Consider the following 15,101-nt stretch of genomic DNA (forward strand, 5'->3'; position numbering starts at 1 on the left):
CACTGCCTCTGGGGGACTTCATGGTCCACTACTGGCCCCAGGATGATGATGTCCAGGATGCTGAAAGTAAAGATAATGAAGAGTTTAGTGTTTGAAAGAGTTGATGTCAATAGATAAATACTTGCCTTTCTGTTCCTCTGTCGGTATGGTGTCAGTCGCCCATCGTCCCTCCCGTCCATGCGGTGTCTTCGTGGCAGTCGTCACTGCCTCTGGGGGACTTCATGGTCCATTTCTGCCCCCAGGATGATGATGTCCAGGGTCCTGAGAGTAAAGATAATGAAGAGTTTAGTGTTTGAAAGAGTTGATGTTAATAGATAAATACTTGCCTTTATGGGCCTCTGTCGGTATGGTGTCAGTCGCCCATCGTCCCTCCCCTCCATGCAGTCTCATCGTGGCAGTCGTCACTGACTCTGGGGGACTTCATGGTCCATCTCTGCTCCCAGGATGATGATGTCCAGGGTCCTGAGAGTAAAGATAATTAAGAGTTTAGTGTTTGAAAGAGTTGATGTTCATAGATAAATACTTGCCTTTGTTGGCCTCTGTCGGTATGGTGTCAGTCGACCATCGTCCCTCCCGTCCATGCAGTGTCATCGTGGCAGTCGTCACTGCCTCTGGGGGACTTCATGGTCCACTACTGGCCCCAGGATGATGATGTCCAGGATGCTGAAAGTAAAGATAATGAAGAGTTTAGTGTTTGAAAGAGTTGATGTCAATAGATAAATACTTGCCTTTCTGTTCCTCTGTCGGTGTGGTGTCAGTCGCATATCGTCCCTCCCGTCCATGCAGTCTCATCGTGGCAGTCGTCACTGCCTCTGGGCGACTTCATGGTCCACTACTGGCCCCAGGATGATGATGTCCAGGGTCCTGAGAGTAAAGATAATGAAGAGTTTAGTGTTTGAAATAGTTGATGTAAACAGATATATACTTGCAGTTATGAACTTCTGTCGGTATGGTGTCAGTCGCCCACCGTCCCTCCCGTCCATGCAGTGTCTTCGTGGTAGTCGTGACTGCCTCTGAGGGACTTCATGGTCCATTTCTGCCCCCAGGATGATGATGTCCAGGGTCCTGAGAGTAAAGATAATGAAGAGTTTAGTGTTTGAAAGAGTTTCTGTTAATAGATAAATACTTGCCTTTGTGGGCCTCTGTCGGTATGGTGTCAGTCGCCCATCGTCCCTCCCGTCCATGCAGTCTCATCGTGGCAGTCGTCACTGCCTCTGGGCGACTTCATGGTCCACTACTGGCCCCAGGATGATGATGTCCAGGGTCCTGAGAGTAAAGATAATGAAGAGTTTAGTGTTTGAAATAGTTGATGTAAACAGATATATACTTGCCGTTATGAACTTCTGTCGGTATGGTGTCAGTCGCCCACCGTCCCTCCCGTCCATGCAGTGTCTTCGTGGTAGTCGTGACTGCCTCTGAGGGACTTCATGGTCCATTTCTGCCCCCAGGATGATGATGTCCAGGGTCCTGAGAGTAAAGATAATGAAGAGTTTAGTGTTTGAAAGAGTTGCTGTTAATAGATAAATACTTGCCTTTGTGGGCCTCTGTCGGTATGGTGTCAGTCGCCCATCGTCCCTCCCGTCCATGCAGTGTCATCGTGTCAGTCGTCACTGCCTCTGGGGGACTTCATGGTCCACTACTGGCCCCAGGATGATGATGTCCAGGATGCTGAAAGTAAAGATAATGAAGACTTTAGTGTTTGAAAGAGTTGATGTCAATAGATAAATACTGGCCTTTCTCTTCCTCTGTCGGTATGGTGTCAGTCGCCCATCGTCCCTCCCGTCCATGCGGTGTCTTCGTGGCAGTCGTCACTGCCTCTGGGGGACTTCATGGTCCATTTCTGCCCCCAGGATGATGATGTCCAGGGTCCTGAGAGTAAAGATAATGAAGAGTTTAGTGTTTGAAAGAGTTGATGTCAATAGATAAATACTTGCCTCTGTGGGCCTCTGTCGGTATGGTGTCAGTCGCCCATCGTCCCTCCCGTCCATGCAGTCTCATCGTGGCAGTCGTCACTGCCTCTGGGCGACTTCATGGTCCATCTCTGTCCCCAGGATGATGATGTCCGGGGTGCTGAGAATAAAGATAATGAAGAGTTTAGTGTTTGAAAGAGTTGCTGTTAATAGATAAATACTTGCCTTTGTGGGCCTCTGTCGGTATGGTGTCAGTCGCAAATCGTCCCTCCCGTCCATGCAGTGTCATCGTGGCAGTCGTCACTGCCTCTGGGGGACTTCATGGTCCACTACTGGCCCCAGGATGATGATGTCCAGGATGCTGAAAGTAAAGATAATGAAGAGTTTAGTGTTTGAAAGAGTTGATGTCAATAGATAAATACTTGCCTTTCTGTTCCTCTGTCGGTATGGTGTCAGTCGCCCATCGTCCCTCCCGTCCATGCGGTGTCTTCGTGGCAGTCGTCACTGCCTCTGGGGGACTTCATGGTCCATTTCTGCCCCCAGGATGATGATGTCCAGGGTCCTGAGAGTAAAGATAATGAAGAGTTTAGTGTTTGAAAGAGTTGATGTCAATAGATAAATACTTGCCTTTATGGGCCTCTGTCGGTGTGGTGTCAGTCGCCCATCGTCCCTCCCCTCCATGCAGTCTCATCGTGGCAGTCGTCACTGACTCTGGGGGACTTCATGGTCCATCTCTGCTCCCAGGATGATGATGTCCAGGGTCCTGAGAGTAAAGATAATGAAGAGTTTAGTGTTTGAAATAGTTGAAGTTCATAGATAAATACTTGCCTTTGTTGGCCTCTGTCGGTATGGTGTCAGTCGCCCATCGTCCCTCCCGTCCATGCAGTGTCATCGTGGCAGTCGTCACTGCCTCTGGGGGACTTCATGGTCCACTACTGGCCCCAGGATGATGATGTCCAGGATGCTGAAAGTAAAGATAATGAAGAGTTTAGTGTTTGAAAGAGTTGATGTCAATAGATAAATACTTGCCTTTCTGTTCCTCTGTCGGTATGGTGTCAGTCGCATATCGTCCCTCCCGTCCATGCAGTCTCATCGTGGCAGTCGTCACTGCCTCTGGGCGACTTCATGGTGCACTACTGGCCCCAGGATGATGATGTCCAGGGTCCTGAGAGTAAAGATAATGAAGAGTTTAGTGTTTGAAATAGTTGATGTAAACAGATATATACTTGCAGTTATGAACTTCTGTCGGTATGGTGTCAGTCGCCCACCGTCCCTCCCGTCCATGCAGTGTCTTCGTGGCAGTCGTGACTGCCTCTGAGGGACTTCATGGTCCATTTCTGCCCCCAGGATGATGATGTCCAGGGTCCTGAGAGTAAAGATAATTAAGAGTTTAGTGTTTGAAAGAGTTGCTGTTAATAGATAAATACTTGCCTTTGTGGGCCTCTGTCGGTATGGTGTCAGTCGCCCATCGTCCCTCCCGTCCATGCAGTGTCATCGTGGCAGTCGTCACTGCCTCTGGGGGACTTCATGGTCCACTACTGGCCCCAGGATGATGATGTCCAGGATGCTGAAAGTAAAGATAATGAAGAGTTTAGTGTTTGAAAGAGTTGATGTCAATAGATAAATACTTGCCTTTCTCTTCCTCTGTCGGTATGGTGTCAGTCGCCCATCGTCCCTCCCGTCCATGCGGTGTCTTCGTGGCAGTCGTCACTGCCTCTGGGGGACTTCATGGTCCATTTCTGCCCCCAGGATGATGATGTCCAGGGTCCTGAGAGTAAAGATAATGAAGAGTTTAGTGTTTGAAAGAGTTGATGTCAATAGATAAATACTTGCCTTTATGGGCCTCTGTCGGTATGGTGTCAGTCGCCCATCGTCCCTCCCATCCATGCAGTCTCATCGTGGCAGTCGTCACTGCCTCTGGGCGACTTCATGGTCCATCTCTGTCCCCAGGATGATGATGTCCGGGGTGCTGAGAATAAAGATAATTAAGAGTTTAGTGTTTGAAAGAGTTGATGTCAATAGATAAATACTTGCCTTTCTGTTCCTCTGTCGGTATAGTGTCAGTCGCCCATCGTCCCTCCCGTCCATGCGGTGTCTTCGTGGCAGTCGTCACTGCCTCTGGGGGACTTCATGGTCCACTACTGGCCCCAGGATGATGATGTCCAGGGTCCTGAGAGTAAAGATAATGAAGAGTTTAGTGTTTGAAATAGTTGATGTAAACAGATATATACTTGCCGTTATGAACTTCTGTCGGTATGGTGTCAGTCGCCCACTGTCCCTCCCGTCCATGCAGTGTCTTCGTGGCAGTCGTCACTGCCTCTGAGGGACTTCATGGTCCATTTCTGCCCCCAGGATGATGATGTCCAGGGTCCTGAGAGTAAAGATAATGAAGAGTTTATTGTTTGAAAGAGTTGCTGTTAATAGATAAATACTTGCCTTTGTGGGCCTCTGTCGGTATGGTGTCAGTCGCAAATCGTCCCTCCCGTCCATGCAGTGTCATCGTGGCAGTCGTCACTGCCTCTGGGGGACTTCATGGTCCACTACTGGCCCCAGGATGATGATGTCCAGGATGCTGAAAGTAAAGATAATGAAGAGTTTAGTGTTTGAAAGAGTTGATGTCAATAGATAAATACTTGCCTTTCTGTTCCTCTGTCGGTATGGTGTCAGTCGCCCATCGTCCCTCCCGTCCATGCGGTGTCTTCGTGGCAGTCGTCACTGCCTCTGGGGGACTTCATGGTCCATTTCTGCCCCCAGGATGATGATGTCCAGGGTCCTGAGAGTAAAGATAATGAAGAGTTTAGTGTTTGAAAGAGTTGATGTCAATAGATAAATACTTGCCTTTATGGGCCTCTGTCGGTATGGTGTCAGTCGCCCATCGTCCCTCCCCTCCATGCAGTCTCATCGTGGCAGTCGTCACTGACTCTGGGGGACTTCATGGTCCATCTCTGCTCCCAGGATGATGATGTCCAGGTTCCTGAGAGTAAAGATAATGAAGAGTTTAGTGTTTGAAAGAGTTGATGTTCATAGATAAATACTTGCCTTTGTTGGCCTCTGTCGGTATGGTGTCAGTCGCCCATCGTCCCTCCCCTCCATGCAGTCTCATCGTGGCAGTCGTCACTGCCTCTGGGGGACTTCATGGTCCACTACTGGCCCCAGGATGATGATGTCCAGGGTCCTGAGAGTAAAGATAATGAAGAGTTTAGTGATTGAAATAGTTGATGTAAACAGATATATACTTGCCGTTATGAACTTTTGTCGGTATGGTGTCAGTCGCCCACTGTCCCTCCCGTCCATGCAGTGTCTTCGTGGCAGTCGTCACTGCCTCTGAGGGACTTCATGGTCCATTTCTGTCCCCAGGATGATGATGTCCAGGGTCCTGAGAGTAAAGATAATGAAGAGTTTGTTGTTTGAAAGAATTGCTGTTAAAAGATAAATACTTGCCTTTGTGGGCCTCTGTCGGTATGGTGTCAGTCGCAAATCGTCCCTCCCGTCCATGCAGTGTCATCGTGGCAGTCGTCACTGCCTCTGGGGGACTTCATGGTCCACTACTGGCCCCAGGATGATGATGTCCAGGATGCTGAAAGTAAAGATAATGAAGAGTTTAGTGTTTGAAAGAGTTGATGTCAATAGATAAATACTTGCCTTTGTGGGCCTCTGTCGGTATGGTGTCAGTCGCCCATCGTCCCTCCCGTCCATGCAGTCTCATCGTGGCAGTCGTCACTGCCTCTGGGCGACTTCATGGTCCATCTCTGTCCCCAGGATGATGATGTCCGGGGTGCTGAGAAGAAAGATAATGAAGAGTTTAGTGTTTGAAAGAGTTGCTGTTAATAGATAAATACTTGCCTTTGTGGGCCTCTGTCGGTATGGTGTCAGTCGCAAATCGTCCCTCCCGTCCATGCAGTGTCATCGTGGCAGTCGTCACTGCCTCTGGGGGACTTCATGGTCCACTACTGGCCCCAGGATGATGATGTCCAGGATGCTGAAAGTAAAGATAATGAAGAGTTTAGTGTTTGAAAGAGTTGATGTCAATAGATAAATACTTGCCTTTCTGTTCCTCTGTCGGTATGGTGTCAGTCGCCCATCGTCCCTCCCGTCCATGCGGTGTCTTCGTGGCAGTCGTCACTGCCTCTGGGGGACTTCATGGTCCATTTCTGCCCCCAGGATGATGATGTCCAGGGTCCTGAGAGTAAAGATAATGAAGAGTTTAGTGTTTGAAAGAGTTGATGTCAATAGATAAATACTTGCCTTTATGGGCCTCTGTCGGTATGGTGTCAGTCGCCCATCGTCCCTCCCCTCCATGCAGTCTCATCGTTGCAGTCGTCACTGACTCTGGGGGACTTCATGGTCCATCTCTGCTCCCAGGATGATGATGTCCAGGGTCCTGAGAGTAAAGATAATTAAGAGTTTAGTGTTTGAAAGAGTTGATGTTCATAGATAAATACTTGCCTTTGTTGGCCTCTGTCGGTATGGTGTCAGTCGCCCATCGTCCCTCCCGTCCATGCAGTGTCATCGTGGCAGTCGTCACTGCCTCTGGGGGACTTCATGGTCCATTTCTGCCCCCAGGATGATGATGTCCAGGGTCCTGAGAGTAAAGATAATGAAGAGTTTAGTGTTTGAAAGAGTTGATGTCAATAGATAAATACTTGCCTTTCTGTTCCTCTGTCGGTATGGTGTCAGTCGCATATCGTCCCTCCCGTCCATGCAGTCTCATCGTGGCAGTCGTCACTGCCTCTGGGCGACTTCATGGTGCACTACTGGCCCCAGGATGATGATGTCCAGGGTCCTGAGAGTAAAGATAATGAAGAGTTTAGTGTTTGAAATAGTTGATGTAAACAGATATATACTTGCAGTTATGAACTTCTGTCGGTATGGTGTCAGTCGCCCACCGTCCCTCCCGTCCATGCAGTGTCTTCGTGGCAGTCGTGACTGCCTCTGAGGGACTTCATGGTCCATTTCTGCCCCCAGGATGATGATGTCCAGGGTCCTGAGAGTAAAGATAATTAAGAGTTTAGTGTTTGAAAGAGTTGCTGTTAATAGATAAATACTTGCCTTTGTGGGCCTCTGTCGGTATGGTGTCAGTCGCCCATCGTCCCTCCCGTCCATGCAGTGTCATCGTGGCAGTCGTCACTGCCTCTGGGGGACTTCATGGTCCACTACTGGCCCCAGGATGATGATGTCCAGGATGCTGAAAGTAAAGATAATGAAGAGTTTAGTGTTTGAAAGAGTTGATGTCAATAGATAAATACTTGCCTTTCTCTTCCTCTGTCGGTATGGTGTCAGTCGCCCATCGTCCCTCCCGTCCATGCGGTGTCTTCGTGGCAGTCGTCACTGCCTCTGGGGGACTTCATGGTCCATTTCTGCCCCCAGGATGATGATGTCCAGGGTCCTGAGAGTAAAGATAATGAAGAGTTTAGTGTTTGAAAGAGTTGATGTCAATAGATAAATACTTGCCTTTATGGGCCTCTGTCGGTGTGGTGTCAGTCGCCCATCGTCCCTCCCCTCCATGCAGTCTCATCGTGGCAGTCGTCACTGACTCTGGGGGACTTCATGGTCCATCTCTGCTCCCAGGATGATGATGTCCAGGGTCCTGAGAGTAAAGATAATGAAGAGTTTAGTGTTTGAAATAGTTGAAGTTCATAGATAAATACTTGCCTTTGTTGGCCTCTGTCGGTATGGTGTCAGTCGCCCATCGTCCCTCCCGTCCATGCAGTGTCATCGTGGCAGTCGTCACTGCCTCTGGGGGACTTCATGGTCCACTACTGGCCCCAGGATGATGATGTCCAGGATGCTGAAAGTAAAGATAATGAAGAGTTTAGTGTTTGAAAGAGTTGATGTCAATAGATAAATACTTGCCTTTCTGTTCCTCTGTCGGTATGGTGTCAGTCGCATATCGTCCCTCCCGTCCATGCAGTCTCATCGTGGCAGTCGTCACTGCCTCTGGGCGACTTCATGGTGCACTACTGGCCCCAGGATGATGATGTCCAGGGTCCTGAGAGTAAAGATAATGAAGAGTTTAGTGTTTGAAATAGTTGATGTAAACAGATATATACTTGCAGTTATGAACTTCTGTCGGTATGGTGTCAGTCGCCCACCGTCCCTCCCGTCCATGCAGTGTCTTCGTGGCAGTCGTGACTGCCTCTGAGGGACTTCATGGTCCATTTCTGCCCCCAGGATGATGATGTCCAGGGTCCTGAGAGTAAAGATAATTAAGAGTTTAGTGTTTGAAAGAGTTGCTGTTAATAGATAAATACTTGCCTTTGTGGGCCTCTGTCGGTATGGTGTCAGTCGCCCATCGTCCCTCCCGTCCATGCAGTGTCATCGTGGCAGTCGTCACTGCCTCTGGGGGACTTCATGGTCCACTACTGGCCCCAGGATGATGATGTCCAGGATGCTGAAAGTAAAGATAATGAAGAGTTTAGTGTTTGAAAGAGTTGATGTCAATAGATAAATACTTGCCTTTCTCTTCCTCTGTCGGTATGGTGTCAGTCGCCCATCGTCCCTCCCGTCCATGCGGTGTCTTCGTGGCAGTCGTCACTGCCTCTGGGGGACTTCATGGTCCATTTCTGCCCCCAGGATGATGATGTCCAGGGTCCTGAGAGTAAAGATAATGAAGAGTTTAGTGTTTGAAAGAGTTGATGTCAATAGATAAATACTTGCCTTTATGGGCCTCTGTCGGTATGGTGTCAGTCGCCCATCGTCCCTCCCATCCATGCAGTCTCATCGTGGCAGTCGTCACTGCCTCTGGGCGACTTCATGGTCCATCTCTGTCCCCAGGATGATGATGTCCGGGGTGCTGAGAATAAAGATAATTAAGAGTTTAGTGTTTGAAAGAGTTGATGTCAATAGATAAATACTTGCCTTTCTGTTCCTCTGTCGGTATAGTGTCAGTCGCCCATCGTCCCTCCCGTCCATGCGGTGTCTTCGTGGCAGTCGTCACTGCCTCTGGGGGACTTCATGGTCCACTACTGGCCCCAGGATGATGATGTCCAGGGTCCTGAGAGTAAAGATAATGAAGAGTTTAGTGTTTGAAATAGTTGATGTAAACAGATATATACTTGCCGTTATGAACTTCTGTCGGTATGGTGTCAGTCGCCCACTGTCCCTCCCGTCCATGCAGTGTCTTCGTGGCAGTCGTCACTGCCTCTGAGGGACTTCATGGTCCATTTCTGCCCCCAGGATGATGATGTCCAGGGTCCTGAGAGTAAAGATAATGAAGAGTTTATTGTTTGAAAGAGTTGCTGTTAATAGATAAATACTTGCCTTTGTGGGCCTCTGTCGGTATGGTGTCAGTCGCAAATCGTCCCTCCCGTCCATGCAGTGTCATCGTGGCAGTCGTCACTGCCTCTGGGGGACTTCATGGTCCACTACTGGCCCCAGGATGATGATGTCCAGGATGCTGAAAGTAAAGATAATGAAGAGTTTAGTGTTTGAAAGAGTTGATGTCAATAGATAAATACTTGCCTTTCTGTTCCTCTGTCGGTATGGTGTCAGTCGCCCATCGTCCCTCCCGTCCATGCGGTGTCTTCGTGGCAGTCGTCACTGCCTCTGGGGGACTTCATGGTCCATTTCTGCCCCCAGGATGATGATGTCCAGGGTCCTGAGAGTAAAGATAATGAAGAGTTTAGTGTTTGAAAGAGTTGATGTCAATAGATAAATACTTGCCTTTATGGGCCTCTGTCGGTATGGTGTCAGTCGCCCATCGTCCCTCCCCTCCATGCAGTCTCATCGTGGCAGTCGTCACTGACTCTGGGGGACTTCATGGTCCATCTCTGCTCCCAGGATGATGATGTCCAGGTTCCTGAGAGTAAAGATAATGAAGAGTTTAGTGTTTGAAAGAGTTGATGTTCATAGATAAATACTTGCCTTTGTTGGCCTCTGTCGGTATGGTGTCAGTCGCCCATCGTCCCTCCCCTCCATGCAGTCTCATCGTGGCAGTCGTCACTGCCTCTGGGGGACTTCATGGTCCACTACTGGCCCCAGGATGATGATGTCCAGGGTCCTGAGAGTAAAGATAATGAAGAGTTTAGTGATTGAAATAGTTGATGTAAACAGATATATACTTGCCGTTATGAACTTTTGTCGGTATGGTGTCAGTCGCCCACTGTCCCTCCCGTCCATGCAGTGTCTTCGTGGCAGTCGTCACTGCCTCTGAGGGACTTCATGGTCCATTTCTGTCCCCAGGATGATGATGTCCAGGGTCCTGAGAGTAAAGATAATGAAGAGTTTGTTGTTTGAAAGAATTGCTGTTAAAAGATAAATACTTGCCTTTGTGGGCCTCTGTCGGTATGGTGTCAGTCGCAAATCGTCCCTCCCGTCCATGCAGTGTCATCGTGGCAGTCGTCACTGCCTCTGGGGGACTTCATGGTCCACTACTGGCCCCAGGATGATGATGTCCAGGATGCTGAAAGTAAAGATAATGAAGAGTTTAGTGTTTGAAAGAGTTGATGTCAATAGATAAATACTTGCCTTTGTGGGCCTCTGTCGGTATGGTGTCAGTCGCCCATCGTCCCTCCCGTCCATGCAGTCTCATCGTGGCAGTCGTCACTGCCTCTGGGCGACTTCATGGTCCATCTCTGTCCCCAGGATGATGATGTCCGGGGTGCTGAGAAGAAAGATAATGAAGAGTTTAGTGTTTGAAAGAGTTGCTGTTAATAGATAAATACTTGCCTTTGTGGGCCTCTGTCGGTATGGTGTCAGTCGCAAATCGTCCCTCCCGTCCATGCAGTGTCATCGTGGCAGTCGTCACTGCCTCTGGGGGACTTCATGGTCCACTACTGGCCCCAGGATGATGATGTCCAGGATGCTGAAAGTAAAGATAATGAAGAGTTTAGTGTTTGAAAGAGTTGATGTCAATAGATAAATACTTGCCTTTCTGTTCCTCTGTCGGTATGGTGTCAGTCGCCCATCGTCCCTCCCGTCCATGCGGTGTCTTCGTGGCAGTCGTCACTGCCTCTGGGGGACTTCATGGTCCATTTCTGCCCCCAGGATGATGATGTCCAGGGTCCTGAGAGTAAAGATAATGAAGAGTTTAGTGTTTGAAAGAGTTGATGTCAATAGATAAATACTTGCCTTTATGGGCCTCTGTCGGTATGGTGTCAGTCGCCCATCGTCCCTCCCCTCCATGCAGTCTCATCGTGGCAGTCGTCACTGACTCTGGGGGACTTCATGGTCCATCTCTGCTCCCAGGATGATGATGTCCAGGGTCCTGAGAGTAAAGATAATTAAGAGTTTAGTGTTTGAAAGAGTTGATGTTCATAGATAAATACTTGCCTTTGTTGGCCTCTGTCGGTATGGTGTCAGTCGCCCATCGTCCCTCCCGTCCATGCAGTGTCATCGTGGCAGTCGTCACTGCCTCTGGGGGACTTCATGGTCCATTTCTGCCCCCAGGATGATGATGTCCAGGATGCTGAAAGTAAAGATAATGAAGAGTTTAGTGTTTGAAAGAGTTGATGTCAATAGATAAATACTTGCCTTTCTGTTCCTCTGTCGGTATGGTGTCAGTCGCCCACCGTCCCTCCCGTCCATGCAGTCTCATCGTGGCAGTCGTCACTGCCTCTGGGCGACTTCATGGTCCATCTCTGTCCCCAGGATGATGATGTCTGGGGTGCTGAGAATAAAGATAATGAAGAGTTTAGTGTTTGAAAGAGTTGATGTCAATAGATAAATACTTGCCTTTCTGTTCCTCTGTCGGTATAGTGTCAGTCGCATATCGTCCCTCCTGTCCATGCGGTGTCTTCGTGGCAGTCGTCACTGCCTCTGGGGGACTTCATGGTCCACTACTGGCCCCAGGATGATGATGTCCAGGGTCCTGAGAGTAAAGATAATGAAGAGTTTAGTGTTTGAAATAGTTGATGTAAACAGATATATACTTGCCGTTATGAACTTCTGTCGGTATGGTGTCAGTCGCCCACTGTCCCTCCCGTCCATGCAGTGTCTTCGTGGCAGTCGTCACTGCCTCTGAGGGACTTCATGGTCAATTTCTGCCCCCAGGATGATGATGTCTAGGGTCCTGAGAGTAAAGATAATGAAGAGTTTATTGTTTGAAAGAGTTGCTGTTAATAGATAAATACTTGCCTTTGTGGGCCTCTGTCGGTATGGTGTCAGTCGCAAATCGTCCCTCCCGTCCATGCAGTGTCATCGTGGCAGTCGTCACTGCCTCTGGGGGACTTCATGGTCCACTACTGGCCCCAGGATGATGATGTCCAGGATGCTGAAAGTAAAGATAATGAAGAGTTTAGTGTTTGAAAGAGTTGATGTCAATAGATAAATACTTGCCTTTCTGTTCCTCTGTCGGTATGGTGTCAGTCGCCCATCGTCCCTCCCGTCCATGCGGTGTCTTCGTGGCAGTCGTCACTGCCTCTGGGGGACTTCATGGTCCATTTCTGCCCCCAGGATGATGATGTCCAGGGTCCTGAGAGTAAAGATAATGAAGAGTTTAGTGTTTGAAAGAGTTGATGTCAATAGATAAATACTTGCCTTTATGGGCCTCTGTCGGTATGGTGTCAGTCGCCCATCGTCCCTCCCCTCCATGCAGTCTCATCGTGGCAGTCGTCACTGACTCTGGGGGAGTTCATGGTCCATCTCTGCTCCCAGGATGATGATGTCCAGGGTCCTGAGAGTAAAGATAATTAAGAGTTTAGTGTTTGAAAGAGTTGATGTTCATAGATAAATACTTGCCTTTGTTGGCCTCTGTCGGTATGGTGTCAGTCGCCCATCGTCCCTCCCCTCCATGCAGTCTCATCGTGGCAGTCGTCACTGCCTCTGGGGGACGTCATGGTCCACTACTGGCCCCAGGATGATGATGTCCAGGGTCCTGAGAGTAAAGATAATGAAGAGTTTAGTGTTTGAAATAGTTGATGTAAACAGATATATACTTGCCGTTATGAACTTCTGTCGGTATGGTGTCAGTCGCCCACCGTCCCTCCCGTCCATGCAGTGTCTTCGTGGCAGTCGTCACTGCCTCTGAGGGACTTCATGGTCCATTTCTGCCCCCAGGATGATGATGTCCAGGGTCCTGAGAGTAAAGATAATGAAGAGTTTATTGTTTGAAAGAGTTGCTGTTAATAGATAAATACTTGCCTTTGTGGGCCTCTGTCGGTATGGTGTCAGTCGCAAATCGTCCCTCCCGTCCATGCAGTGTCATCGTGGCAGTCGTCACTGCCTCTGGGGGACTTCATGGTCCACTACTGGCCCCAGGATGATGATGTCCAGGATGCTGAAAGTAAAGATAATGAAGAGTTTAGTGTTTGAAAGAGTTGATGTCAATAGATAAATACTTGCCTTTGTGGGCCTCTGTCGGTATGGTGTCAGTCGCCCATCGTCCCTCCCGTCCATGCAGTCTCATCGTGGCAGTCGTCACTGCCTCTGGGCGACTTCATGGTCCATCTTTGTCCCCAGGATGATGATGTCCGGGGTGCTGAGAAGAAAGATAATGAAGAGTTTAGTGTTTGAAAGAGTTGCTGTTAATAGATAAATACTTGCCTTTGTGGGCCTCTGTCGGTATGGTGTCAGTCGCAAATCGTCCCTCCCGTCCATGCAGTGTCATCGTGGCAGTCGTCACTGCCTCTGGGGGACTTCATGGTCCACTACTGGCCCCAGGATGATGATGTCCAGGATGCTGAAAGTAAAGATAATGAAGAGTTTAGTGTTTGAAAGAGTTGATGTCAATAGATAAATACTTGCCTTTCTGTTCCTCTGTCGGTATGGTGTCAGTCGCCCATCGTCCCTCCCGTCCATGCGGTGTCTTCGTGGCAGTCGTCACTGCCTCTGGGGGACTTCATGGTCCATTTCTGCCCCCAGGATGATGATGTCCAGGGTCCTGAGAGTAAAGATAATGAAGAGTTTAGTGTTTGAAAGAGTTGATGTCAATAGATAAATACTTGCCTTTATGGGCCTCTGTCGGTATGGTGTCAGTCGCCCATCGTCCCTCCCGTCCATGCAGTCTCATCGTGGCAGTCGTCACTGCCTCTGGGGGACTTCATGGTCCATCTCTGCTCCCAGGATGATGATGTCCAGGGTCCTGAGAGTAAAGATAATGAAGAGTTTAGTGTTTGAAAGAGTTGATGTTCATAGATAAATACTTGCCTTTGTGGGCCTCTGTCGGTATGGTGTCAGTCGCCCATCGTCCCTCCCGTCCATGCAGTGTCATCGTGGCAGTCGTCACTGCCTCTGGGGGACTTCATGGTCCACTACTGGCCCCAGGATGATGATGTCCAGGATGCTGAAAGTAAAGATAATGAAGAGTTTAGTGTTTGAAAGAGTTGATGTCAATAGATAAATACTTGCCTTTCTGTTCCTCTGTCGGTATGGTGTCAGTCGCATATCGTCCCTCCCGTCCATGCAGTCTCATCGTGGCAGTCGTCACTGCCTCTGGGCGACTTCATGGTCCACTACTGGCCCCAGGATGATGATGTCCAGGGTCCTGAGAGTAAAGATAATGAAGAGTTTAGTGTTTGAAATAGTTGATGTAAACAGATATATACTTGCCGTTATGAACTTCTGTCGGTATGGTGTCAGTCGCCCACCGTCCCTCCCGTCCATGCAGTGTCTTCGTGGTAGTCGTGACTGCCTCTGATGGACTTCATGGTCCATTTCTGCCCCCAGGATGATGATGTCCAGGGTCCTGAGAGTAAAGATAATGAAGAGTTTAGTGTTTGAAAGAGTTGATGTTAATAGATAAATACTTGCCTTTGTTGGCCTCTGTCGGTATGGTGTCAGTCGCCCATCGTCCCTCCCGTCCATGCAGTGTCATCGTGGCAGTCGTCACTGCCTCTGGGGGACTTCATGGTCCACTACTGGCCCCAGGATGATGATGTCCAGGATGCTGAAAGTAAAGATAATGAAGAGTTTAGTGTTTGAAAGAGTTGATGTCAATAGATAAATACTTGCCTTTCTCTTCCTCTGTCGGTATGGTGTCAGTCGCCCATCGTCCCTCCCGTCCATGCGGTGTCTTCGTGGCAGTCGTCACTGCCTCTGGGGGACTTCATGGTCCATTTCTGCCCCCAGGATGATGATGTCCAGGGTCCTGAGAGTAAAGATAATGAAGAGTTTAGTGTTTGAAAGAGTTGATGTCAATAGATAAATACTTGCCTTTCTGCTTCTCTGTCGGTATGGTGTCAGTCGCCCACCGTCCCTCCCGTCCATGCAGTGTCTTCGTGGCAGTCGTCACTGCCTCTGAGGGACTTCATGGTC

This window comes from Haliotis asinina, chromosome 3 (genome assembly GCF_037392515.1).
Source record: "Haliotis asinina isolate JCU_RB_2024 chromosome 3, JCU_Hal_asi_v2, whole genome shotgun sequence".
Lineage (NCBI taxonomy): Eukaryota > Metazoa > Mollusca > Gastropoda > Lepetellida > Haliotidae > Haliotis > Haliotis asinina.